Source organism: Macaca nemestrina, chromosome 4 (genome assembly GCF_043159975.1).
Source record: "Macaca nemestrina isolate mMacNem1 chromosome 4, mMacNem.hap1, whole genome shotgun sequence".
In the NCBI taxonomy this organism is placed as follows: domain Eukaryota; kingdom Metazoa; phylum Chordata; class Mammalia; order Primates; family Cercopithecidae; genus Macaca; species Macaca nemestrina.
In genome coordinates this window covers 173,042,303-173,069,213 of record NC_092128.1, presented here as the reverse complement: position 1 = coordinate 173,069,213, position 26,911 = coordinate 173,042,303, and the positions used below count along the sequence as shown (strand labels likewise).

Here is a 26,911-nt window from a genome sequence, read left to right as displayed (position 1 = left end):
AAAATTGTCCTAAGTTTGTGTTAGTCCTGTATTTGTCTTAGCTTCCCATTCACTTGTCTACCTATTGCAAATTGATTTACACTATCCAACCCACTATGCCATGAAATTACTATGCCCATGAAATTACTATGGTAGGATCCAAAGAACACCATTAGTCTTTATTTAGCATGATTGCCAGGCAGGCTTTGATGTTCACAAATAATAATTCACCTCTAAATGCCTCCTGGTTCTTCTTCTTCTTCTTCTTTTTTTTTTTTTTTTAATAAACTTTCTCACCATTCTTCCTTGGTCTCATTCAATTAGCTTCTTTTCCTCCTACAGCTACTTAATATCGTGTTAATTAAAAAAATGTATTTTGTCCTCTCTTTTTGCATTCTACTTTCTTTCTCCAGGCATTTTGTCTACATCAATTACTTCAAATGCATCCATAAACTAATAATTCCCAAGTCTCTTTCATCACCCAGACTATTTTTCCAAAATTCAGACTCATATTTCTGCCTACAAGCTGTATCCATCTATACATCTTCATGCACTATCAATTCAATCTTTATGCACTATCAATTCAACCTGCATATGACTGAAATAATTGTTTTTATCCTTCATTTTGCTTCTCACAATATATCTCCTAACTTGTTAAAAGGCACCATCATCTACTGAGTCACATAAGACAGACATCTGAGGACTTCCTGGATTCCTCTTCTGTAATCTCTTAATTCCATCAGTTAATAATCCCCGTCACACCTTCATTGTAAATATGTCTCAAAGCTGTGTCTGACTCTTGTTCCACTGCCAGTCTCTTAGATAGGTCTTTCAAACCTATCACATGCACCATCGCGTTCCCACTCCAATTAGTGTCATTGCTTCTAGCCTTCTCTCTTTTAAATCCTTCATCTTCAATTATCAGATTAATCTTTCTTTGAAAAATAAAATAACTGTGTCATGTTACACCTGAAAAATCATTCCAACTTCTTCCTGAGCATCAAAATAAAGTCCAAACTACTTGTCAAATAACAGTGAGCTCTTAGGTATCTGGTCTCTGCTTTTACATTCCCTACTTAATTTGTTTAAGACTTACCCATGGAAACTTTTTACTCCAGCCAATAACAATGTGTTCTCACCCGATATAATGCAACCAGGCACTTGCCCTCTCATCACAATGAATGGACGATCCAGAGACTCGTTACATCTATATCTTCATGACATTTGTTTCTCCTTATTTAGGGGGTGACCCCATCTTGGTCTTGCATAATCTATGAACTAAATTATGAATCTATTCAGCACCAGTACAACTCATATATTATAGCTGAAGAAAGAGGAAACATAAAATAAAATTGAGCTGGGAATGCTCGCTCATGCCTATAGTCCCAGAACTTTTGGAGGCCAAGGGAGAAAGGATTGCTTGAGGCCAGGAATTTGAGACTATCCTAGGAAACAGAAAGAGACCCCATTGCTACAAGAAATTTAAAAAATTAGCCAAACATGATGGTACAGGCCTGTAGTTCCAGCTACTGGGAAGGTTGAGAGGAGGATGCTTTGAGCCCAAGAGTTCAAGGCTGCAGTGAGCTATGATTGCACAACTGCACTCCAGCCTGGGTCACAGAGTAAGAACTTGTCTCTTTAAAACATAATAATAAATTAATTAAATTGGTTGTATGCGTAAATATAAACTAAACAAGAAGAAAGAGATGGTCTTTAAGAAATGCCACTCTCATCTTAACCTTGACGCTTGACAAGATGGAATCCAAAACTCTACCATGGTGAGAACCCTCACCTCCTTCTTCCATCACCCCAAGTCTCACAAACACAATTGACCTTGAAGCCGGGTGACACATGTCACTTGTTTTCCTTTACCCTTGTCTGATGTACATGTCCAGAAGCCTACAATTTCCAATTTATCCCTTCTTCCCAAGACCCATGTCCTTGTTTTGACTAAGCTCTGTTTACACATATTTCTCTCCCTCCTCAAATCTTCAAGATCTTATATCTGTCTACCTTCCTTATTTTCTTTGAAGTTTCCCTTGGCTTTCTGCTCTAACACCTGGCTGTACCTGAAAGACATGGACTTCAATGTGGGTCTGTGGAGTAAAAGTTGTTTTTTTTCCCGTATCCCTCAAAACACCACTTTGCAGGTTCCATAGAGATTCTCCATACTCCTGACTGCCAATCAGACACTATCCTTTCATCCCTCCTAAAGTCCTCACATTAAAACTCATGTTTTCAGATTCTACCACCTGTTCCCTCACCTTGTGAGAATCATCTACAAACCCCTCAAACGCTCAACCTGATTTTTTGAAAATTTGTATCTTCTTGTTCACTGTCACTCTTTGAACTCCACTGCTGTCATAATCTCCTGTGATTTTGACATTTACGTAGAAGATAAATATAATACCGTAGTTCCTCTGTTGTTTAAACCTCCTTGTATCCAATGATCCTGTCTTCTACTATATCTCTAACACTCCCTCTCTTAATCATAGCATAAACTTTGTCATTGTCATTAATTGCACACTTTCCAAACTCTAAATTTCAAGAATCCCATACTCCAGTCACCTTCTTCTATTATTCCCGTCCATTCCTTGTGATGTTCCAATTGAAAAAAATCCTTTGGCTGGGCCAAAATAATCAGCTGGGCTCACCCTGTCCTCACTAACTTCATTCCTTTCATTGTTTCTCTTTCTAGCTTATCCCTAACCTATCTTTATAATCACTTTCTGACACACACTCTCAGATAACTTGCTGATCACTTGCTTCATTGGGATGAATTGGAAAAGTTCCATCCTAATTAAATCCAACCCTCCACCCACTCTGCACCTGCACCCAGGCACCTGTGCAAAGTTGAGAGAGACACATCAGTCCTTTGAGTCATCCAACTTTTTCATGACCCTTGCGGCTGCCAGAAAGTCTCTTATATTTCTCTTGTCCATTTTTCTCATCTCTCATTCTCCTGGATGACTCTTTCTTATCTTTTTTGCCTTCAAATTTTCACTATTTCCTTTTCCATCTTCACTCTCCACCGAGAGCTTTGCTCCACTGAAAAAAAATGCAAGATATTGAAAAAGAATCACAAACTCTACAGCTCACAATTGCCATCTGCATGTGCCGCTTATTTTGCCTTCCTTTGTAGTTGTAATGAACTATTTATTTGTTTCAGATTCCCTGTATTTAGATTCTATATTTTATCCCTTCTTGCCCATTTAATGAAGGAGTTCAAGAAATGTCCCTTTGTTTTCTATACATTGGTTTTTTACCTTCTTCATTGAATCATTCCCATCAATGTAAAAACATGTTAGAAAACACAGTGTCTTCTGATCTTGTATCACATTCCAGCTTTCTATCACTTTTTTTTATTAGTTTAGTTTTGTTTTTCTCTGAGATAAACTAGGAAACAAAGAATTTGCAATTTTCCTGTTGCCAAGAACTTTTATCTCTAGGCTTGAATTTTAATTGATCCCTGGAGCCTGATGACCTGGTTGAAGGTCTGGGAGCAATGATAGCTGGTAGGTGTAAAACATGGAGAGAAATGGCTTCACAGTGCAAGATTCTATTCCACATGATGTGTAACTAAGTCTTTAAGCAATGTAGGCCCAGTCCCTGCTGGCAGGCTTGGCAAGATTTAATATGTCTTCTAAATATTCCCAAATCACTATTTTAATTCTAATGTCTCCTTCTTCTCTGATAATTTATCTAACATAATGAATTAAATTTGTGTTATAACTGAGCAATAAACAGAATCAGACTCTGAAGTTGACTTTTTGCCAAATCAGCTTTAAGATTAAAGAATATAAGATATTATTTAAGTCGATCTTAGAAAAATTCAAGTTCTCTGATAACACCTTACACGGAAATTTTTAAATGCTGACTTTTCACTTTCTAATGTTAAGCTATCCAAGCCTTTCTATTCCTTGAGACTCCAATAATGGTCTGTTTCAGTAGTTACTTTGTTCATAAAAGACTTGCCTTTATTTGGCATCTCATTAACATTTGAATATTAATTGGCTTCTCACTGCCTTCAGATCCAAATAGTTAAGGTAGACATTCCCAAATTCCCATTTTCCTGAAGGTCTATTGCATTTAACCAATTCTATCAATCGAGATGTTGGTCATTGTTCAGTTTTTAACAACAGAAACAAAGTTAGCTGATTTAACCCAATACACACTTGGTACAAGGACTTAGGAGTTTACAAAGTTGTTGGAAAGACTAGAGACTGCATTAGACTGACTTCCTAGAAACAATCCCCATTCATCAATTATTCATTTTCTGTTGAAGTTAGTGATCTCCCCTTTAGAAAGCTGGCAATCAGGTAGCTGCTGCTCCTCCTGCTGACTGTTAAACCACACTATGTCAGCCATGTTTGGTAAAACTGCTGCTGCTGCTACAGTGAGCTGATGAATGCAAAGCTGCTGATCATGCCACATCTTCCATCATCTTGGCCAAGAAAGTGATTACTTTCCACCAAGTCTGTCTCCATGATTCAGTTCCTAATCCAGGTATCATGGGAGTGCATCTGAAAGGTAAAATCCAAATCAGATACCAAACTCGAGCTAGAGGTCGTGGGAAAAAAAATTGTTAATTTGGTTTCTATCTTTTCAACTCTGTAAAGGTTGGAAGTGGGATGTTGGTAGACCCAATCTGAGAATCCAAAACAGCTGTAAACACAATTTCAAGGCCACTGATTACTGTTGTGAAGATAAAATTATGGTTGTTACTCTTCCCATATCCCTACCTTCAATTACTTTAATGTCCCTGACATTTACTTCTACCCTGGACTACAGATTTTACGTCTCACCTAAACAGGTTTGTTAGTGCCTCATCATATGACGATATATCAGTTTTCATTCTTTTGTGATTCAAGAACTAGTTCTATTTTCCTAACAGCCATTCTCTGTTTTCCAACATCAACCATGCATGCCCTGATTCTAAACTCTTTAAGATTATAGGAATGCCAAAGAAGAAAAAAAAAATAATGTATGTACAGGGAAATGTGGAGTGGAAAGAAATTGGGTGATAAGTTGTTTAGCATCTGTTTGCAAAATAAGGTTGGGAGCAACATTATCTACTGAGAGGGCAGAGAATGGAAAATAGATCTTAGATTTGGAAAAGATGAGAAAGGTAAGAATATTGTAGAAACTATTTCTAGTGATTACTAAAATTTTCAGTTCTCCCTCTAGCTCACAGTGCTATGCATCCATTACTTGTGGTAGAGAACCATGAAGGCTTGTTGTGACAGATGCACTATTAAAGGGCAGAAAGTCCATCTCCCGGGGTCAGCAAAACCATTCCCCACCTACATGAACCAGCATGAGATCTAGAACATTTGTTATTTTAAGCCAGCAATGTTTTGAGATTGTTGATGAAGGAAAACACAGCCTATTCTGTCCTTTTCAAACATCAACTCAGCTAATTGTCACAGGAATGCTGAGAAAAAGTGAAGATGCTGCCAGTTTTTTAAGTTATGAGAATTGACATTGTTAGTTGTTTAATGATGATTTATTTATTACTCTTTTTTACTCACAACAATGTTTGATAGCTGAGGTGTATGAGATAATGTTTACTCAACATTGTGCATATATTTGTAAAATACTGCAAACTGTTAGAAGACAAGGGATTCTAAGTCCCTAGTAAAATTATTGTTGAAATGAATCATGGTGAACACCAGGAAATGAAGAAATAAAGCCAAGGAAGTTCTCAAAAATGATAAGAAAAAAACGTTTATAAAAGAAGTGAAGGTCATAATGTTGGTGAAGATCTGGTTCAATGCGGGGAAGAAAATGAATGAAGTACATGATATTATTATAAAATAACATTTTGGTACAGGATATGGAATGAAAGTAGTTCAAGTGATGGTGCGAGCCAAGGTATGACAGCATGTAAAGGACAATAAGATGAAACTGGGTGAAAGTTATTGAAATGGAGGAATTGTATGGAGTTTGACAAGTTGTAGATGGGGAGATCCATCAACATAAACATTGAGGTTGGTCACTTTGATCCCAGAAGATGCTCCAGAGAGCAACCCTGTGAGCCACTATGCAAAATAATACACTTCAAATTTGCATATCTCAGTAAAATGTCCATGTGATTTAGAAAACGCAGACAACTGAAGTTTTTTCTACACATTTCTGTACTTCTCTAGTCTTTCTATACTTTTAAAAACAGCTCAACACTTCCCCAGGATATTTTTTAAATTTGCATATACTTAAAAAATATCAGTTGGAATAAGTAGTTCTTCCCCTGTGCTATCCTATGGCATGTCTAGTTCCTCAAATAAAGCATAAGATGAGTACTTCTAGAATTTCTATAGCCCAATATTTGATATTAATAACGATTGTTTTGAATTTGAATGGAGCCACATGGGAATACATAGTGACTTCAGAAGAAAAATCTGTAGCCAGCCATGGAAGCAAATCTAAATTAGGGTAGAAATAGGATACCTACGAATGGGTCCAGCTGAAGACAATTGCTGCTATAATGATTACTTGATTCATCAACTTCCGAGTGCTGAATGAGCCTCTCTGACTAGCAGATTCTTCTCAGGATTTGAAATCACCGACCTCTATTATCCATCTGTTATGCTTTTTAACTTTTAACAAAGGATAAAGATGATGATATTAACCCACATAAAGAAATTTATCTGTCTGCATCTGTCTTATAGAAGTTTGGAGAGTAAAATTTGTATCATGGCTTATAAGTTGGGATGGGTTTACTTCCATGATTATGTGTAAGCCAGCTCATAACGTGGGGACAAAGTCCATTTATTATAGGTATCACTTGGGAATGCAGAAATAGGTAATCACTCAGGGTAGACTATGCTTGGATTTTTGTTACTTGTCATTACATGGAATCTTGTCTCTAAAGTCCAAGTGAAAATAACACACTGTGAGTAAGTGATGGCAATTTAATTTATGTAATGACAGACTAGGTAATAAAAATGAGTCTTTTTATAGGATTACTTGTTTTTTTTCTTGCTGATTTGTTTGAGTTCTTTGTAGATTTCTGGATATCAGTCCTTTGTCAGATACATAGTTTGCAAATATTTTCTCCCATTCTGTGGGTTGCCTGTTTACTCTGTTGATGATTTATTTTGCTCTGCATAAATTTTTTTAGTTTAATTAGGACCCATTTGATTTTGGAGTCTTAGTCATGAATTATTTGTCCATGCCAATGTCCAGAAGAATTTTTCCACTGTTATCTTCAGAAAGTTTTGGTTTCAGGCCTTCAGTTTAAATCCTGAGTTGATTTTTATAAAAGGTGAATGACGGGGATCCAGTTTCATCCTTCTGCATGTGACTTGCCAGTTTTCCCAGTACCATTTATTGAATAGAGTGTCCTTTCCCAATTTAGGTTTTTGTTTGCTTTGTTGAAGAACAGTTGGCTGTAAGTATGTGGCTTTATTTCTAGGTTCTCTACTCTGTTCCATTTGTCTGTCTGTTTCATATATCAGCACCATGCTGTTTTGGTGGGCAAAGGACATAAATAGACAATTCTCAAACAAAGACATACAAATGGCCAAGAAACATATGAAAAGAATGCTCAGCATCACTAATCATCAAGGAAATGCAAATTGAAACCACAATAAGATATCACCTTACTCCCACAAGAATGGCCATAATGAAAAAGTTGAAGAACAATAGATGTTGGCATGGACCTGGTGAGAAGGGAGCACTTTCATGCTGATGTGAATGTAAATTAGTGTAACTTCTGTGAAAAACAGCATACAGATTATTTAAAGAACTAAAAGTAGATCTACCATGTGATCTAGCAATCCCACCATTGGGTGTCTACTTAAATGAAAAGAAAGCCATTATAGGAAAAAGACACAAGAACACACATGTTTATAGCAGCACAATTCACAATTTCAACCTAACTGCCCATTGACCAATAAGTAGATAAAGAAAATGTGGTATATATACACCATGAAATACTAGCTAGCCATAAAAGGAAACAAATAACATATTTTGCAGCAACTTGGATGAAGCTGGAGGCCATCATTCTAAGTGAAATAACTCAGGAATGGAAAACCAAACACCGTAAGTTCTCATTTATACATGAGAGCTAAGATATGAGGACTCAAATATATACAGAGGGACATAGTGGACTTTGGGAGCTCAGCAAGGAGAGGAATAAAACACTACATATTGGCTACAGTGTGCATTACTCAGGTGATAGGTGCACTAGAATCTCAGAATACACCATGTTATGGTTTGGCTCTGTGTCCCCACCCAAAACTCATCTCAAATTGTAATCCCTATTGTCAAGGAGGGACCTGGTAGGAGGTGATTGGATCACGAGGGCAGTTTTCCCTCTTGCTGTTCTCCTGATAGTGAGCGAGTTCTCACAAGATCTGATAGTTTTAAAAGTGGCAGTTTCCTCAGCATGCTCTTTCTCTCCTGCCACCATGTAAGACATATCTTTCCCTACTTCCATCTTGATTGTAAGTTTCCTGAGGCTTAAACATCAGCCATGTAAAACTGTGAGTTAGTTAAACCTCTTTTCTTTATAAATTACCAAGTCTCAGGTAGTATGTTTATAGCAGTGTGAGAACCGACTAATACAGAAAATTAATATCAAGAATTGGATACCGCTATAAAGATAACCTAAAAATGTGGAAGGGACTTTGGAACAGGCAGAGGTTGGAACAATTTGGAGGGCTCAGAAGAAGACAAGACGATGTGGGAAAGTTTGGAACTTCCTAGAGACTTGTTAAATGGCTTTGACCAAAATGCTGATAGTGACATAGACAATGAAGTCCAGATTGAGGTGGTCTCAGATGGAGATGAGGAACTTATTGGGAACTGGAGTAAGAGTCACTCATGCTATGCTTTAGCAAAAAGACTGGTGACATTTTGCCCTTAAAATACTGTGGAACTTTGAACTTAAGAGACATGATTTAGGGTATCGGGCAGAAAAAACTTCTAAGCAGCAAAGCATTCAAGAGGTGACCTGTCTTATTCTGAAAGCATTCAGTAATATGCGTTCACAAAGAGATGATTTAAAATTAGAGCTTATGTTTAAAAGGGAAGCTGAGCATGAAGGTTTCAAAAATTTGCAGCCTGACGTGGTGGTGGAAACGAAATCCCATTTTCTGGAGAGGAATTGAAGAGGGCTGCAGAAATTTGCATAAATAAAGAGGAACCAAATGTTAATAGCCAAGAGAATGGAGAAAATGTCTTCATTTCAGGTCAGAGGTCTTTTTTGTGACAGTCCCTCCCATTACAGACCCAAAGGAGGGGACTGTTAAGAACACATGATTGGTTTTGAATTGTGAAAAGACATGAAATTTGGAAAAGGCCCGGGGGGTGGAATTATACGGTTTGTCTCTGTGTCCACACCCAAATCTCATCCTGAATTGTAATTCCCACATGTCAAGGGAGGGGCTTGATGAAGGGTGAGCGGATCATGGGGGCAGATTTCCCCCTTGCTGTTCTCGTGATACTGAATGAGTTCTGAGGAGATATGGTTGTTTGATAAATGGTGCTTCTCCCTTCTCTCTCTGTCTCTCCTGCCGCCTTATGAAAAAGGTACCTGCTCCCCCTTCACCTTCTGCCATGATTGTTAGCTTCCAGAGGCCTCGCCAGCCATATGGAACTGTGCGTCAATGAAGGCTCTTTTGTTTATAAACTACCCAGTCTCAGGTAGTATCTTTATAGCAATGTGAAAACAGACTAACACCCAGTACTTTAGAATTTATCCATGTGACTAAAAACCACTTGTACCCCAAATGCTACTGAAATAACAAAGAAATGAGCCTTTGGCCTTTTGTACCTGATAGAATGGAAACACTACAACTTACTTTCAAGGAGAAAAAAAAGCATTTTGAATCCAGAAATATGCAATATATGTGGATGATTTGAAGACAGTAGCTTTTGGACCTTCTTTAGCCCTTTGGTTTTCATGAGAAGGCATATTGAACAGTCACTCTAAATCAATATTTCTGCTTTCTAAACTAAGATGTTTACGGCTTTGTGCCTTGTTACAGATTCACTTGCATGTGAACTGATGGAAGTAGGGACTTGTTGACAAAGGAAGATCTTAGCAGTGGAAAGAAATGTGTTAAAATAAACTCACTTGGATATACAGGAAAAAAGTGGTATAAATTGAAGAATAATGAAAATGTCAATTACTTGAAATGGATGAAGATTTTTAACACAGAAATAGAGGCAGGTTGAAGTATACTTTTCTCAGTTTAGTTTGTGAGAATGGTAAAGGAGAAATTAACAAACCTGTGTTAATATAATGTCAAATCATTCCATCAATCAGTTTACTGTTTCACTCAATGAAATGAATCTTTCATTTAAAATAATTGATTTTAACAGCAAAATCAGAGAATATTTGATTGAATATTTTACTTTGTAAATATCGTATAGTCACATGTTTTAGAAATTGGCAAGACAGAGTAATGTCATACAAGGAGAGAATGAACATAACATAGTGAAAATCACCAATGACATTAAGTAAATAACAAAGCCATCTGTCCTAGAGGAAAAGAAAAATTATGAGTTCCAAGATCGTTGTCTATTAAGAAACTCTGAAAAGTTATATACAGTTTAACACATTAATTATAGCTAATGTCAAGCAATGCAACAGGAAAAACTAATTAAACCAAATATTTTGCTCATTTCAGAAAGAAATGTCAGTGTAGTTTAGTCTACACTTAGAATGTGCAGGAGAGATAGAGACTATAGTCCTAGCTGGGATGAAATCATCAAAGATAATAATGTCCATGTACTGCTTTTGTCCTATCAAGAGTAAATTTTCCCCCCAAAGCCTTAGGTCTGAAACAGGCAAATACAGATAGAAAATGGGAGGACCGAAATGCCATACCTCCCATGTATAGGAGGAGAAAGGAAAATTCAAGACGAGAATTATCTACTCAGTAAATAATGGGCTGCTAATATACAGCTTTCTGGGCAAGTAATAATAATAATAGGTCACTTTAATGACTAACTCTCTTATTTCAAAGAAAAAATGCACCCAATTTATGGTTTTATGATGCAATTTAACTTATACACTCTACAACAGTGCTTTTCTAATTTTAGTGTAAGATGAGGTCTGAGTTAGGGTCTGACACGAGATTCTGTGTTTCCAAGAAGTTCCCAGGTGAGACCATTGCTATTGGTCTCTGACATTTTAAGTGTGAAGCTCTTATGTAAACTAAGATGGAATTTTAGACTTATAAGGTACCTTAAGAGATATAAATATAATGTCTCATTTCACAGGTGAATAAGAACAATCTCAGAGCAATATGATCAATATGATGACATAATGCTCACAATTTTTTATTCACTGACTTGATATTAAAACTGAAAACCTAGACTCCTAGTCAAGTGGTTTTTGTTTTTTTGGTTTTGTTTTTTGTTTTGTTTTGTTTTGTTTTTCCTGCAGACACTGAGTGGAAACCACATAGAAACATAATCCTAAAAACAATGTGTTAGTGACCCATATCGGGAAACTTTTAATTTAAGATATGATGATGCCAATTTTAAAACTAAATTCGAAGCATCATTTTGATACAGACAGGAGGCAGGGAAATACCGGGTAGAGGAGGGCAGCATCCCTGGCGAGGGCTCCACCCTTAAGCCTGGACCAGAGGTCCTAAATGAGAACACTTATCCCTGTTTTCCCGCCTACATGTTACTTTTTTGGCTCATCCTGCCCCCCATCCTGTGCCCATATAAACCCCAAACCTCACCTGGCAAAGAGACAAGCAGCTGAATGTCGAGAAGAGAAGAAGCAACTGAGCATCGGAGACTATGGGTAGATGCGGCTTAACTTCAGACAACAGGACTTCGGGTAGAAGCCCAGCGCAGATGGCCAGGCTTCAGGGAAAGATCACCTTCTTCCTGCACCATCCGCTCATCAGCTTCCCTTCCACTGAGAGCCTCTTCCACCGCTTAATAAAATCTCCGCATTCACCATTCTTTAAGTCCACGTGACCTGATTCTTCCTGGATGCCGGACAAGAACCCGTGTACCAAGAGGGCAGAGATAAAAGGCTGTCACCCCGAATCTCCACTGAGCTGATGAACACTTAGCTGTCCACGGATGGCAACTGCTAAAACAGCATTAATTGTGACACACACCTAGACATTATCGGGGCTGGAGCCCAGAAGTGCTTGCCCGGGACCCAGGCCCTGCTCGCCTGAGTGCTCCCCCTCCTGCAAGGGGTTTGAGCCTGGTGAAGGGAGAGTAAGCGAGCTGCACCCATGTTTCAAGTCCTGAGAAGGGGTCAAAGGAACTCTGCAGTCTCAATTTCAAAGTATTGTTTATTTACCTTGGAGTATTTTAAAATTCTTATCTCTCTGATTCCAGTTCCCATTTGACTTTTGTCCACTGCATTTTGTTTTTGTTTGACACAGAGTCTGGCTGTGTTGCCCAGCTGGAGTGCAATGGTATTCTCTGCTTACTGCAACCTCTGCCTGCCAGGCTCAAACGATTCTCCTGCCTTAGCTTCCTGAGTAGTTGGCAGGCACCCACCACCATGCCTGGTTAATTTTTGTATTTTTAGTAGAGATGAGATTTCACCATGTTGGCCAGGCTGGTTTTGAACTCCTGACCTAAAATAATCCGCCGGCCTCCGGCCTCCCAAAGTGCTGGGATTATAGGCATGAGCCACTACACCTGGCCTGTCCATTGCATGTTTACTTTCGCAACAAAGTCTATCTAAAATAGTAACTCAATTCATCTTTTAGTAGCACATGTGTCTTTGTAAAATATGTAGGCCATGTGTAAGACACCTTAAAAATATGTGTCCACAGTAAGTTGAAGCTGTAAAACTACAAAAGGTAGCTTTCAACTTTTACTTGCCATATTAATTTGACAAGCAATTATTGAGCAATTAGTTGGGCAATATTTCCAAAGAAATGCAAAGCGTGACATCTGCTCGCACCAAAATTTTAATTCAGTGGAGGAGATAAAGCATAAATGCAGGAAAGAGTTAAACAATAATACGTAGTATATGCTTACAATGTTCAAAGTAGAGAGAAGAGTGGATTGTAGACATTGTGGAAAGTAAACTGAAACTTAAATTCGGTCATAAAGGAAAGAGTAGACATTCAGGAAGAAAGGAATCATGGTGGAAAATCACTACCTGACAAATAAAGTATGTACGTAAAATTCAGGATTCAGGGCTGGGCACGGTGGCTCACACCTGTAATCCCAGCACTGGGAGGCTGGGGCGGGTGAATTGCCTGAGCTCAGGAGTTGGCGACAAGCCTGGGCAACACAGTGAAACCCCGTTTCTACTAAAATACAAAAATTTAGCTGGGCATGGTGGTGTGTGCCCATAGTCCCAGCTACTTGGGAGGCCGAGGCCGGAGAATTGCTTGAACCTGGGAGGTGGAAGTTGCAGTGAGCCAAGATCATGCCACTGCACTCCAGCCTGGGCAACAGAGACTCTGTTTCCAAAAAAAAAAAAAAAAAGGAAAAGAAAGAAAAAAAATTCAGGATTCAATAGAGAAAAGCAACTGAGAGTGTGGAGGAAAGTGTGCCATGCTTCAGCCCTGCATGCCATTCTCCTTCTCATTGTTCTGTATGTGGACAGCTTGGCAGTAGAGGACAGTTGCAACCTGAGACATTCACAAGGTGAATTCACAAGGGGCGAAGACAGGTGATGAAGAACTTTGCCACACTACCTTACACCCGCCATGTGATGTGTCTTGGTGAATGTGCACACGTGCTCTTCAGAAGGTTAGGCGTTTTGGATTTGTTGTGTTTATTGTCACATAGAAGGAAGCTTATTCAAGCAGGTTGAGTTGGTAGATAATATTATCTGCATCTACATCCATACCAATTTTTAGGGTATTGTCCTATCAATTACTGAGAAGGGAGGGCTAAAATCTCTAACTTTATTTGTGGATTTGTTTATATCAAAAGTATTTCTGTTAGTTGTTGCTTCATTTATGTAGATACTCTGTTAAAAGACACCAACATATTTAGGACAGCTGTGTCTTCTTGATGAACCGACCATTTTAGCATTATAAAATGCCTCTTATTTCTGGTAATACTTTGTCTTTAAGTTCACTTTGCTGGATATTAATAGAACCATTTCAGCTTTTTCATGAGTGTTTTTATGGTATAGCTTTGCATTTAATAAAAATTCTAGCCAATGTGTGTTTTTATAGTTAAATCATGATATTCATTGGCCTCAAACGTAATTCTCATTTGGAGATAAAGAGCAAATTCCATCTACACCTTTAGTCTTCTTCAATTCGTTCAACCAAACTAAGTTGTTTGTAGACTGCCTTTTCAGAGAATGTGGTTTGTTATTCTCAAGCCGGTTCCTGTCAGGGCGTATTTTTTTATATAGTAGTTCATTTAGTGTCAATGACAAATAAATTGCTTGTTGCCTCAGAGTTATATGGTGAGTACCTGTTTGTATATGGGTTCTCTCTTTTCCTTACTTTAAGCAGCCTGAGCTGATTTTTTTTCCTGTGTAGTTTGATCTAGCACCTGGTTCAATAAGTGTCCAGAAAATATATGCTGGGTAAACGTGTTGCCTCTCTGTCATTGACAGTAGTAGAATAGTTATTTTAATTAATTTGAAATATTTGTAAATGTAAGTGAATTCCAGAATTTTAGGAAAAAAAAAATCCAAGGCCTTATCAAAAGATTATCGAATTCCATCTATTGTTTCTCCTTCTGATTTTCCATGTTTATCTTCTAATTCTTTTTTCTGCACCACCAAACTGATTCATTTCCCTTCCTCTTGAGTTAGCCTCTCCCTCCCTGTGTTTTACTCAGTGACTCATATAAGAATTAAATCCCTCCACAAAATGCCAAACCCTCCCATAATTCCTTCTCCCTCAGATCTGTGTTTAGCTTCCTCCACCTTTGTTGTTACTCTCAACATGAATTATTACTCAGTTAGACCTGCGCTGGCCGGTCTTGCCCTGCTCCTCAGCCTCAAGAGGGCATTCTGTTCTCTGAGCAGGTCTACAACCTGCCATTGCAGGAAAAGGTTCTATTTAATTTTTGTTGTGTAATATATAGAGACAAACCCTGCAGCCTTGGTAAGTAGACATTAAAACTCTGTTCTTGTAAAATGAAGAGACGGATAAGGCTAGCTCATGTGGTTTGAGCCCTGTCCTAAGTATCAATTCATAGTGACCGATGAGCTTCATTCTATACTAAGGCTAACCTTGCCCAAGAATCACATTGCTTCAGGTTCAAGTTTTGCTGGAGTTATTCCAAGAAAATGATTTAACCCCTCCGTCACTCATCTGGCTCATTAAAAGAAGGAGAATGCACATATCAATTTTAAAACTATGTGTTTAGGCTTAAATGTAGTAATTGCGTAAAGTGCTTGCAAGTGTCGCTGTAGTGGTAAAGAGAATAGAAGCAATAGTTGCATTAATAACAGACACTATTTTTCTAGTATTTCAGTGTTGCATACTAATCTCTGTGCCAATTACAGAAGCGGGCATGTCCAGGAGGGTGTAAAGGGTGAGCCATTTGGGTCTCCCAGGTGGTAGTCAGGAGGGTGGGCCGCAAAGGAGTGAAATCACTTCAAGGAAGGGATAGTGAAGCCTCATGATCTCTGGCTGAAGAAAAGGGTTTTCCTACCAGGAGAGCAAGAACAAGTAGTTCACTATCGGAGACCCTCATCTCCTTATGTCCCCCTGTAGTCATGCCAGTTCTTTAGGCAGAGATATTTATTAGGAAGGAACACTGGAAAACAGAAGGCCATCCGACTAAACATGTCTGCAGATATAGGCAGCTTTGGTAACTCTACACAAAAATGGGACTGTAGATAAAGCTGGCTCACATGGAAGCTTCCTGGGAAGTGCACTGGAATCTTGAGCAGATAAGAAAGGACCCAACGCACAACACTTAGAAAAGCTGATAGGAGCAAACAATGTGAATCTCAGTAGGCTGGTCAGTGAGCCAACCCTTGCTAGTCCATAGCAGAAACTAGAAACCCTTCTGTGGTCCTCCATTTATGGCACACAGAGGACATTTCTTAAAAAAAAAAAAAAAAGAAAGAAAGAAAGAAAGAAAGAAACAGGCCGGGCGCCGTGGCTCACGCCTGTGATCCCAGCACTTTTGGAGGCCGAGGCTGGCAGATCACGAGGTCAGGAGATGGAGACCATCCTGGCTAACACCGTGAAACCCCGTCTCTACTAAAAATACAAAAAATTAGCCGGACGTGGTGGTGGACGCCTGTAGTCCCAGCTACTCGGGAGGCTGAGGCAGGAGAATGGCGGGAACCCTGGAGGCGGAGCTTACAGTGAATCGAGATGGCGCCACTGCACTCCAGCAAGACTCCATCTCAAAAAAAAAAAAAAAAAAAAAAAAAAGATTTAAAGTCTACACTGCAAACCATTAAAGCAGAACCTCTTGTGAGGTGCTTTCCAGTGTATTTTATTTGGCTTTGTTTTTTATTTCTGTTTTTTCTTTTCTTTTAGTTTTTTTCTCATTATTTCTTGTGTATTTTAAACCATCAGTTGGAGGAAAGAGGAAAAGAGGCCATAATGTTTGAAGTAAAGTGGTAGGAAAAAGGACCATTGTATTCAGCTCACTTAGGAAATCCGTGCATCAGCTTAAACAGATTTGAGATGCTCTCCCATTCCTGAAATGATGCAACAAAATAAATAGTAATGGCTTACCTACTTGTGTACTGAAGGGGTAACTGCAACATGAAGTGACTTGAAGAAACGTAGGTTGCAGGCAATGTCTGGTAATTGCCCACTGCAAACTAATTTAAAAATATAAATAGTAATGATAAATTTACATAGAAATTTTTTTAAAGGGAAGGTAAACATTATGCATTTATTATTTCTAAATTTATTGAAGTGTGTTCCGTAAGAAAATGGGCCAAAGTATATCATTTAAATTGAATCTTGAGCTTGAAAATATCAAAAACTTTTATTTTTAAAGTCTTGCTAATAGAAAAATTAGAGTTTAGTCTGATTTCAAGGAAACACTATCAAATATTACATTATACAAATTTGCTTTATAAGGCCTTGTCTTTTTTGATTTACATCTATTGACATGATTAAATTAAGCGTTTCTCAGAGTGTGTTCCAATAAACAGAGTCTGAAGACATAGTATTTTTAAATGGTTCTAAGGTAAAATAAGTTTCAGAAATTCATAGTGTATTAATCTCTTTTTATTTGACGATTCAACATACCAATTAGCATATTACATTCCCAAATAATTACTGTATAAAAAACACTAGGTTTAACTCAAAATTTCCAGAACTCAATCGCAGAACTCAGTTATTTGAAATAATATCTTTTAAAGACCTGAAAAACTCAATATAAAGAAATCTGATGTCAGTGTGTTTGTTGCAAACTTCCAAGCTCTAATCAGTTGTGTTTTATGTTTTCCTTTCTTTTCCTTTTCTATTTCTTTTTTTTGAGATGGAGTCTGGCTCTGTCACCCAGGCTGGAGTACAGTGGCAACATCTCGGCTCACTGCAAACTTCGCCTCCTGGATTCAAGTGATTCTCCTGCCTCAGTCTCCTGAGTAGCTGGGATTACAGGTGCCCCCAACCACACCCAGCTAATTTTAGTAATTTTAATAGAGACAGAGTTTCATTGTGTTGGCCAGGCTGGTCTCGAACTCCTGATCTCGTGATCTGCCCGCCTCAGCCTCCCAAAGTCCTGGGATTACAAGCATAAGCCACTGAGCCCGGCCTGTTTTATTTCCTTAATTTTCAATGAGGAAAATTTTAAGTATCATCTCACAGAATTATAAGGACTAGTAATAGATAATAATGTGGGCATCACACGTTATTTGGTGCACAGTTATTATTCAGTAAATAGTGGTTCATTTAAATTAGTACAACTAATAATAGTATGCAACTATTATAGTTGGTTATTGATACTAAAAGGATAGAACTTTAGAATAATTGCATTCAAACTTTTTTCACTTTTATTCACAGTTTAAAATGTATACTTACATGTATATATACCTATATATATATTATATTGCAAATAGAACCTACATACATATACAGTCCAACTAAAAGCTTCAAAAAACACACTTACTAATATTTCTCCTTGCAATGTAGTCTATATTTTATCCTATAATATTCCAGTCCACACCTGAATTTTAAATCTGTGTCCCAACAAACTGATTTTTTGAGAGCTAATAATTTGAAAACTTCAACTTTAAAAGAGTTTAATATTGGACATAGAGGGTAGAAGAATGGTAATCAGAGGCTGAGAAGGGTAGTGGGAGGCTGGAGGGGAGGTAGGGATGATAAATGGGTACAAAAAAATAGGAGAAATGAATAAGTCCTTTTGTTTGATAGCACAGTAGGGTGACTATAGTTAATATTAACTTAATTGTACATTTTAAAATAACTTAGAGTGTAATTGAATTATTTGTAACTGAAAGCATAAATGCTTGAGGGGATGGATACCCCATTCTCCATGATGTGCCTATCTCAGATTGCATGCCTGTATCAAAACATATCACGTACCCCATAAATATATACACCTACTATGTACCCACAAAAATTAAAAATAAAAAACAAACATTAAAAAGAGTTTAATATCCATGGCAAAATTATGTTACCTAAATATAGGACAAATTTTCTGTCTTTATTGTGTGAGACTAAAATCGGCTATTTTGACACATGAAATTATTTGCTCCATATCCACAAACCACAAATTCTAATTAGAAAGTTTATCTATGTGGTTGGGGTTCAGAATTTATTTCTGAAAATGAGAAGTATTTAAAGTGATCTAACTTATGAGGTTTACATAAACTTGCCAACATGTGTTTAAAAGGCTCTTCCTGGCACTTCAAAAATTATATTTCAATATATATTTTTTCTACTAAGGACTGTGGCAATTAGAATATGTATTAGCAATACATATTTTTGAATATATATATATTTTCTTCTAAGTCCTGTGGCAATTAGAAGGAAACTATTTTAAAAAATAGATTTCTACATCTTTTGACAATTAGAAATTCTTCTATAAGTTTGCATCATAGATAATTACATTAAGATTTCAAGTTTCATATTTTAGACATGGGTTCTTAATTTCTGTCCTTTGTGTTACTGGAAGGTAAAATTACACAAAATTTTAATATGTAAAAATGATAATTAAATTAGCATTATTCTTCTGTTCAAAGATTCCTTGATTGACAGGCTGATAAGCAATGTGTGTGCATTTAAAAACATTTATACTGAATTTCCAAGCAGTGCCCTAAGGAGAAAAAAATAATAAAACAATTGGATCCCAAATAAATGTTGACTTCCTGTGAATACCTCCATACATTTCCTGGGGAAACAACCAGAACAACAAAACATTTATCAAAGGCAAAGTATTCAAATGTTCGGAGAGAAAAAAACGATTCAAAAATAAACACATTTTTAAAAGTTTCCAACTTGGGATAGCTAAATTGATTTATAATCTTTAATTTGTTATGCTGTTCTGTTCGCAGAGCATATAAATCGAGAAACCTTGCTTAGCATTTATAATTATGTAGCTTACTGAATATTAACTCTCTCAGTACTATGCACAAGAGGAAAAGAGTAAAGTGTGGAACAGTAACAAAGTATAGCAGATGTAAGTATGTATGCACTACTGCACAATATAAAAACTTATGTATAGCCCAGATTTTATGAGTTCCCATTATTTATCTTCATGTCCACATTCTTCACTGTAGCTCTATGGATACTCGTATTCAATATTAAGCCTAAGTTCCGTGCCTCAAAAGGGACTGGTGGGAATGCTTCCAAGAATATGACTACATAGCTTCGGATTGTAGAAGGAGGCAGGTCCTGCAGAGAATGCGCCTGTGATTGTGGCCGTTTTGAATGCTCCTGGAGTGATCATATGTTTATCAGTTTGCATTTTGCAAAATTTTGAATGGGATCAGAAATCCTTTTTCTACTGCACTGCTCATCGACAGCCATAGGGAGTTGTCTCTTTTACCTAGTCATCAAGGCAGAATGTCCATGGAAAGGGAAGACATAAGGCTTGAATCTAAGAATTTTTGTTGTTAGAATTCTTCAAAATGTCAAAGAAAATATTAGACAAATAATAGAAACTTAAACCCAGAAGGGTTTTCAGAGTCCACTAACCCTAATGAAGGTTCATATAGCCATCTCTGCACAAATGGGTAACTATCCCACTTGTAAATACCTTTCAGGCCATATAGCATTGGCTTTTTAGACCAGTCACTCTAGTGTTTCAAAAGATTTCTAGAAGCGCCTACTGCTTTAATCCAGAGGGAGGCACACATACAGACACATGACTATGAGAAAAGATGGGAAGAACATTATCTGTTAGAATAAAAGTGCAAGATGTTACCAATGCAGAAATAATAGGTGTTCTTACTTTGTCTTATTTTCATTCTTTCATGAATTAACCACATCACTGACTATATGATTCCTGATGGTGTCTTGCAGCAAATATATCTGTCATTTATCTTCTCTGGTTTGTGACATTGATTCACGGTTTAAATAAAATATTTCCACATAAATATCAGTAGTGGTTATGGAAATTGCACTTCTCAGTGTAAATTAAGACAAAAATCTCAGCTCATAAGTGAAAGGAAGAACCATGGCCCTGTAGCTTTCATGTTTAAATTATGAAGTTCCAGAAAAAGTCATTAAAACTGATTCAGTAAAGCTTAGCTGTATATAAATAGGAAAATCTAAGTAATATTTGGAGGAAAATATTTCTAAATCATAAACATAATGGCTATATTTAAGAAGGAAGAGAAAAAATGAATGATTTAATGAATAATTGTACAAATTAATGATAAATAATGATAATGTAGAGCTTTCAGAAGGAACAAAAGGTTAATTAGACTAGAGAGGTTTTATTACTTGAAATATTAATAAAACAAAAGCTATAATACATCACAAAGCAAATTCAGAAAACACTATAGTTCAGATCTTTCCTTAAGTAAGAAACAGCACACTTTACAGAATAGCATAGGAAATATTGATGTTAAAATTCACAAGAAGCTTACTATCGCCTACAAAATGCTATCAAATTAGCATTTTATTTCAAAAAATGAAAAGACAGTTGATTACATAAAAGAGTCAGTAGTTATGGAGGACTGTAAAAAGAATTATGGAAGACCAGTTAAATAGCAAGAAATTATCAGTAAAAGTCTTTGTCACTAATACCATTACCACTAATACCATCACAATACCATTACTAGTATAAAAAAGTGAAATGACATTGAAATCAGTGTAGATTAACTGACATAGAAGCACACTGCAGATTGAGAGGGCAGAGATCATGCTTTATATTTTTCTTTATTTACTCTATATTCTTTATCTATTATTTACTCTCAGTACTTAGCATCATCTTGTGCCAAAAATAGGGGATCAATAAATACTTGGAGAGTTGATTGATTCATCCCAAAATGAGTGCATTAGATGGATAAATTAGTTGCCTTGGGGAAACGAGTCTTCCAGTGTTTGTTTGCTACACTGATTGAAATCAAGAAAAGAAATATAGAAAGGGACTTCACAGTTTTCTTTTTTTTTTAAAGAAACTCCAGTCATCCTATTGACCACAGTTTTGCCAGTGAAGAATCAACTATTTCTTATTGCCATACCATACGACCAGTTCTGACTTGGTCCTAGAAACACCTATATTTGTGAAAAGTAGTTTTCTGTCATTACAGGCAAGGAGATCAATTAGTAAATACTAAATTTGATAAAATTTTTGATGCTCTGCTGCTCTTCTCTCAATACCTTCCTTCCACTAGTGAAGTGAAGTGGAACCTGTAGCCATTCTAAATCTCCCATTCACACATATCATCTAATTTATTCCAGCAGAGTGCATCTCTTTTCATTCAAATTTTAGGTTTGGTTATATATATATTGGCTTCACAGCCACCATCATTTCTATGCTGTACACCACCTCACAGGTACCACCATCTCCAACACAAAGAGAGGCACACATACACATACTAGTGCATGCCACTCTAAGCACTGAATTGATTCTCAGCCTTGGGCTTCTATCAACCAACTTCTGAGCTCTGAGCTCTTTCCTTGTAGCACAGTTCCCTCTAGAGAAAGGTGCAGAAATCATTGTTCAGTCTTTGCCATCCAATTTTACTCTGGCCTCCTTACTTTCCTCAACAATTTTATTTCTTCTTGATGATCATTAAGGCTACTCCAGAACTCCACGTTTCTTCCTATTTGTTTACATTTCCCTGTGGCCAAACTCACATTCTGAACAGATGCTCTTACCTCATAAGAGCATTTAAACCTGAATTTCTTCATTTATCTTCCTTATATAGACATAAACCTACATCAAAACCATTCATTCATTCACTCATTCAAAGGATAATCACCAGGCACTTACTCTCTGCAGGCCACTGCCTTCACAGATACAATGGTGGAAGAAGGTAAGCTTTCTGAGATCATTACTTGTTTTGTCACATCTTTTATATAGGCACTTTCAATGATGTTGGCTTTATCTTCTACCTACATTACCTCACCTTGCCTTACTTCCCTTCCACCCTGCAATTATGATTTTGTTCCTGCTATTATATTAAATAGCTTTATTAAAAGTCGAGTTATAACTCTCTTGTCTCACTTAAAGGAATTGTCTTCCTCCCCTACCTTCCTTCCTTCCTTCCTTCCTCTCTCTCTCTTTCTTTCTCTTTCTTTCTTTTCTTTCTTTCTTTCTTTCTTTCTTTCTTTCTTTCTTTCTTTCTTTCTTTCTTTCTTTCTTTCTTTCTTTCTTTCTTTCTTTCTCTTTCTTTCTTTCTTTCTCTTTCTTTCTTTCTTTCTTTCTTTCTTTCTTTCTTTCTTTCTTTCTTTCTTTCTTTCTTTCTTTCTTTCTTTCTTTCTTTCTTTCCTTCCTTCTCTCTTATTCTGCTTTATATTTAAAACGCCAGTATTTTCAAACAAACACTCCATCCTCCTTTGACTTCCATGACATTATTTTGGAAAACTCCCTACCTCTCCAACTATTCCCTCCTCTTTGATGTCACATCCTCCCGCCATCTCCTAATGGTGAACATGACTAAACCATTTATCAAAAGTCCTCTACTTTCTCTGCTCTGTTTTTCTTGGTGAGCCTACTTACTTAGACTTTACAGTTTCCATTTTAATGTCCCCTTTTCCAAATCAATATCACCATCCTAACTTCATTCTGATTGATAATTGCAATCACCTTTATGACATTTCCCCCTCGGAGGACCCCCAAGTTTATCTTATTAGTCCAGGCACTGACTTCCTTGTCTTTCCCCCTTAGCAAGATTTTTCCCTAGTTTCTCCAATTCTGTTACTGGAAACATCAGACTCCAGGCACCAAATATGGAAAGCTACAATGGATTGTAGGGTCTTTCATTTTTATTATTTAAGTTACCACCAAACTCATTGTATTAGTAATGTCTCCCCTGTTTGACCTTTTTTCTTATTTTCTCTGCTTTCACCCTAGCACCAGCTCTAATGAACTCACATGTGGAAAGTGACAAGATCTCTTAACTTTAGTGTTCCCAAAGTCATGTCGTCTTGCACAGTCAGCAAATTTACATTTCACAAAGTAGGTTTTTATCGTGCCATTTCCTTTATCAACACCTTCATTACCTATTGGACCAAGTCTGCACCTCCATGCCTTATGTGATGCACCAAGCTCCACGGGGCACTTTAGTTCCATTTTCCTAGTCTAGACTCTTCACAGCTCTCAACTTTTGGCCTCACTTCAGACTAGCTGGTCTCCATAAGACATATAAGTCATAGGCACCCTTGTTGCTAAGCCATTGGTCTTATTTTTCCTCTTTCAGAATTCTTCACCTGCCTCAAATCCTACATCTTCTTTGGAGTGTATTTAGAAAACTTCAGTGAAACGAAAATTTCTCATTATTTGTCCATTGATCTGGATATTTAAATGTATATTAAATTTAGTCTTTCTTTATATACATTTCATATGATTACACTATTTGTTTCTACAATTTAGCCTATCTTGCCACCTTTTTAAAATGTAAGGAATTTAAAGACTGATTATTTCACATGCTTCTGTCGCTACCTAGGATATTTCAGAAAATAACATAGTTATCTAATAAATATTTGTTGAAAAGAGTAGTATGAAATCAAAGAATTTGTTAAGATAGTGTCACAAGAGCTAATCATCATTCATAATTCTGGAACTGAGTAGACTATGCGGAGACATGTATGTGATTTCTTAAAAAGAGAAAGAACATCAAAAGCTAGGCTGTTCAATGTGATCTTTGACACTATAGGTCTTTGGAATTTTCTCCTGAAGCATAAAATTAATCATAGAAACCTGGACAGAAATATATGAAGTGAGATGATTTCTTCCCAATGTCAGAGAGCTCAAAGCAAAAGAATAAACAATATTATTTTGATAAGAACCACACATATACACACACACAGGTGCAGCAGTATAAAGATTTTGAATCTTACTATTCCTCTGGTACTTTCAAATTAAGATAGCTTAAGAAAGAGCCAGGCCATTTATTTAAGATAAAGATCCCTTCATGGGAAAATCAGAAGGCAGTGCTTATCCCAGACATGCACAAGTTTTCCAATGTGACCTAAAACATAATAATTCTATTTCAGAACAAAAATAGTGTTTGTATTGCAGGGTAGCTCCACATAAAACAAAAGTAAATGGGACCCATAGCAATTTGGAAAAGAGCCGAGTTTCTAGCAGTTCCTTTTTTTATGGAACAGAAAGAGGGATGCACAAAGCTGTAGCAACACAAAAATGTACACTGTGAATTATCTGAGGGGTTTAATAGACTCTATTTTCTCAAATTATGTTTCCCTCTTGTAAGGCACTATGAGAGATGCACTATTTTTTAAGTTGGGGGTACAATAGATGCTTCAGTTTGCTGTATGTTGGTATCCTCAGGATGCATTTCCCAAACCATCTGAATTTTAAGAAAAACATTAGAGAATATGATTAAAATACCAAATACAGGCACACATTGCTTCATTGCACTTCACTTAATTGTGTTTCACAGAACTGCATTTTTTAAAAAATGAAGGTTTGTGGCAACCCTGTGATGAGCAATCGACAGGTGCCAGTTTTCCAACAGCATGTGCTCATGTTGTGTCTCTATGTCACATTCAGGTAGTTCTCACAGTATTTCAGACTTTTTCATTATTGTATCTGCTATGGTGAGCTGTGATCAGTGATCACTGATACTGCCATTGCAATTGTTTTGCGGCACCACAAACCATGCCCATATAAGATGACAGCCTCAATTGACGAATGTTGTGTTCTGACAGCTCCACTGACCAGCCATTTCCTCCTTTCTTCCTCTCCTAGGGCCTCCTTATCCCCGGAGACACAATCATATTAAAAATAGGCCAATTAACAACCCTTCAGTGGCCTCTACATGTTCAGGTAAAAGGAAGAGTTGCATGTCTCATTTTAAATCAAAAGTTAGAAATAATTAAGTTTAGTGAGGATGTCAAAAACCAAGACAGACCAAAAGGTAGGCCTCTTGTACCAGTCAGTCAAATTGTAAATACAAAAGAAACGTTATTGAAGAAAATTTAAATACTCCAGTGAACACATAAATGATAATAAAGGGAAACCATCTTACTGCTGATGTGTAGAAATTTTTAATGATCTGGATAGAAGATTAAACAAGGCTAATCTAGAGCAAGAGCCTCACTCTTATAAATTCTACAAATGCCGACAAACTTGAGGAAGCTGCAGAAAAAAAGTTGGAAGCTAGTGAAGGTCGGTTAATGAGGTTTAAGGAAAGAAGCCATCTCCATAACATAGAAATGCAAGATGAAGCAGCAAGTGCTGACATAGAAGCTGCAGCAAGTTTTCTAGAACTACCTAAGCTAATTGATGAAGAAGGACTACACCAAACAATAGGTTTCAATGTAGACAAAAAGGGCTCCTATTGGAATAAAATGCCATCCAAGATGTTGCTAGAGATACATCAATTCTTGGCTTTGTTTGGGGCTAATGCATCCAATGACTTTAAGCCAATGTTCTTTTACAAGTCTGAAAATCTGAAGACTCTTAAGAATTGTGCTAAATCTATTCTGCCTATGCTCTATAAATGGAACAATGAAGCCTAGATGGCAGTGCGTCTGTTTATAGCATGACTTACTGAATATTTTAAGTGCATGTTGAGACCTACTGCTCACAATAAAAGATGCCTTTCAAAGTATCACTGATCATTGATGATGTACTTGGTCACTCAAGAGCTCTGATGGAGATGTACAAGGAGATTAATGTTAATTTTTATGCCTGCTAACAGAACATCCATTCTTCAGCCCATGGATTAAGAAATAATTTCGACTTTCAAGTCTTATTACATAAGAAACACATTTTGTAAGGCCATACTACCATAACAATTTCTCTGATGGATCTTCAGCAAAGTAAATTGAAAACCTTCTGAAAAGAATTCGTCATTCTAAATGTCATCAAAAATATTCATGATTCATGGAGGAGGTCAAAATATCAGCAATAACAGGATTTTGAAAGGAACTGATTCCAACCCTCATGGGATGACCTGGAAGAGTTCAAGACTTCAGTACAGGAAGTAACTGCAGATGTGGCGAAAAACATGAAAGAACTAGAATTGGAAGTGAAGCCTGAAAACGTGACTGAATTGCTGTAATCTCTTTATAAAACTTTAACAGATGAGGAGTTGTTTCTTATGGATGAGCAAAGAAAGTGATTTCTGGAAATGCAATCTACTTCTAGCAAAGATGCTGTGCATATTGCTGAAATGACAACAAAGAATTGAAAATATTACATCAACTTAGTTGATAAGACAGTGACAGAGCTTGAGAGGATTGACTCTAATTTTAAAAGAAGTTCTACTGTTGGTAAGATTCTATCAAACAGCACTGCATGTTAGAGAGAAATCTTTCATGAAAGGAAAATTCAGTCACTGCTACAAATCTTATTGTTGTGTTTTTTAAAAAAATTTCCACAGCCACCCCAACCTTCAGCAAACACCACCCCGAGCAGTCATCAGTCATCA

The 26,911-nt window shown here is 37.0% G+C and overlaps 1 protein-coding gene across 25 annotated transcripts in view; it reads left to right on the top strand.

The window, feature by feature from the left end:
* The window catches only part of LOC105472758 (claudin 8), a 146,832-nt gene that overhangs the window by 76,847 nt on the left and 43,074 nt on the right, over window positions 1-26,911 (top strand). For 3 of the 25 annotated variants that reach the window (XM_071095581.1, XM_071095565.1, XM_071095558.1), the window contains one exon: window positions 25,225-25,302. The exons of the other annotated variants lie outside the window; for them this stretch is intronic. The gene's annotated coding sequence lies outside the window, so the exon portion shown is untranslated. The remainder of the gene's footprint in view (window positions 1-25,224; window positions 25,303-26,911) is intronic. 25 annotated transcript variants of the gene reach the window in all.